Source organism: Nelumbo nucifera, chromosome 7 (assembly GCF_055504915.1).
Source record: "Nelumbo nucifera cultivar China Antique chromosome 7, China Antique-T2T, whole genome shotgun sequence".
In the NCBI taxonomy this organism is placed as follows: domain Eukaryota; kingdom Viridiplantae; phylum Streptophyta; class Magnoliopsida; order Proteales; family Nelumbonaceae; genus Nelumbo; species Nelumbo nucifera.
The window spans coordinates 31,405,088-31,407,707 of NC_142655.1; the positions used below are offsets into that span (position 1 = coordinate 31,405,088).

General features: G+C 38.3%; 1 long non-coding RNA gene across 1 annotated transcript; it reads right to left on the bottom strand.

Annotated features, from left to right (window-relative positions):
* Positions 1-387: 387 nt before the first annotated feature.
* Positions 388-1,759, bottom strand: LOC104598248 (uncharacterized). The gene is made up of 2 exons (XR_735325.3): positions 1,444-1,759; positions 388-1,108 (listed from the first exon to the last, which is right to left on the bottom strand). It is a non-coding gene; the product is annotated as an uncharacterized LOC104598248 (long non-coding RNA).
* Between the last annotated feature and the right edge of the window lie 861 nt (positions 1,760-2,620).

Below are 2,620 nucleotides of genomic sequence, written 5' to 3' on the forward strand. Positions count from 1 at the left end.
CCAACAGCCCGGCGTCAAAGCTAGGAAAACCAAGCTTCACCTTCATCTCTAAATTATTTATTTATTGATTACAATTTCATTTCCAAGTTTGAGTTCAAAACTACTCGTTTCTATCATACACCAAAAGAAACAAAAATACACAATGGTTACTTATAAATCTTCGAACTTCTAGGTGGGCAAAACCTAGCTCATCCAACTTGTACAATTACTGAAAGATATAAAGAAAAGCTTTTCTATGTGATGAATATTGGTAAATTAAAGATAGATTCTGGTCTATTGAGAAGAAGACAAAGTTTTATGAACAAACTTTAGATTAAAGACTAGAATACAATGAATATTAATTTAGGCTGAGAACTAACATAAAGCAAGACTTTGTCAAGACCAAAAGAAGACAATAGTAAAAACTCCATCTATTTACTGCTTTCTCTAAACTGAAACTTAGGAAGATCCAATAAAGGAAATTGTTGAGTCACTAATTCATAAGAGAATTTTGTGCGACAAGTTCTATTCTTTATATGTAATAAATTATAAAGGTTTTTTTATTCTTTATATGTATCTTATTTCTGAGTCCGCCTTCTGTGAACCCGTGGGTGCACTGGATGTGTGAACCTGCGAATGGGAGAATGACACGTCGATCAGGCCAACATTAATGTCCGTTTGAGTGTTAATGTGGTCTGGTTGACTCAATCGGATGGTTCACGTGAATACGAACCGGTCTGGGACAAAAGGGTCTCATTTCTTCGATTCTGTTTTCCTGAGCTTCTTCCACCGAACTCTATCCATACACCAAACCCTTCCTCCATCAGCGGCAATAGAGTTCCGGCGGTTCATCGACGGCGAAAAAAATACCTCCGGCGGCGACGTATTCTTCTTCTCCTCTACTCTCCATTCTTCTACTTCGACAAGTAACTCTGGTGGTAGGGCCGGTGATCATTTTTCTTCTCCTCTTCTTCTTTGTCCTCTCTAGTGATAGGTCCGATCTGAAGAACGAACAGGTACAGGTGGTAGGACCGGTACTAAAACACAGTAATAGATGAGCGTGAATGAGGATTCCACTCCAAAAACAGAAAGAGCGAATTACATCCGGTGCTAGTATATGGTCCTAAACCTGATTATATATGAACAAAAAAAAAGAAAAAGAAAAGAAGAATCAGAGTATTCAGACTGAATATCTAAGCATCATATGGCATATGGTAGATGCAACAATTGTTGAATTTTAGGGTTTAACAGCATCAGAAAACAAAGCATTTAGAGATTAGGGATTTGTTGAATTTGTTGAATTTTTCAAAATGATGGGTTGCATCCATCCATCCAAATGTTCTGTAGGCTTATCTCAACAGAAAGACCTTAGTTTTCAAATTGAGATTTCCTACAGACAGGAACAACAAATTGAGATTTCCTACAGACGGGAACAGCAAACAACAAAAACGAAAAAGATCTTACTACAGAGTTTTATCAATGAGCTTGCATCAGAACAACAAAACCGAAGATGAAATTAAACAAAAAAGAAGAAGAGAAGAGTTAAAAGGCTGGGCATCGCCGCCTATCATCGGAGAAGACGATGAAAAAAGGAGAAGAAGAAGAGAAAAGAACACATTGCTGCCGGAGGTCTCATTGTCACTATCGATCAACCGCTAGAACTCTGTTGCCGCTGATGGAGGAAGGGTAGGGTTCTGTGGAAGGAGCAAACAAAATCGAAAAAATGAGGCCCTTTTGTCTGTATTCCAGACAGCTTCGTGTCCGCACAAACCGGTTCATGTCCGCGTAAACCGTCCGATTAAACTGAAACGGATATTAACATTAGTTGATCAACGTGTCATTTTCTCATTCGCAGGTTCATGCGTCTGATGCACCCACGGATGCACAGAACGCGGACTCCTTATTTATTATATTTAATATAAAAGATGATCAGTAACACATTTCTTCTTTCTTATATCTACGTAGGGAAATGAAATGCAAGCAACAATTTCCAACAATGATATACATCACTTCGAGCCCGTTATAAAGAAGCACTTTATATATTTTATATCAATTAAAAAAACAAATCCAATTCCTGAAAGTTGTAGAATCGTAAATAATCAATACCAAATGACTGTAAACAAAAATTCACAAGTTGACGAGGAAAGAGAAGATTGCATCAAACATCTAGAAAACAAAATCGACTTTGTTCCTCTACAACAACTTATTTTACAAACTTCATCCGTAGTTGGTATGAAAATTTCTCCATCAAATTATATTTTTCTATAAAATAATTGATGATGCACAATCTAGTCGGTCATAACTGTCAGTTACTTCGCTTTTGACGAGATTGGGGGTGCCTGAAACAAGGAAGAAAATGGAGACTTCCGGGGAGGAATCCGGTTGGAACACTCCGAAGTTCAAGTTAGTGCTCTTCAGAAGGCAAAGGAAGTGAGAAATTCTAAGACCAGAAAAAGCGCAACAATCACATACCCTCTTCTTTGCGAGATGGGAGCCTTTTATAATCACCCTGTACACTTACTTCCATGCCTCTGCCAGTTCGGGCATCATTACCTCTGCCATATCGGGTCACTTCCTCTGCCAGGTCGGGTGTCATTTCTTTTGTCAATTGCTAGTTTGGGTGTCATAATCTCCACTGCCA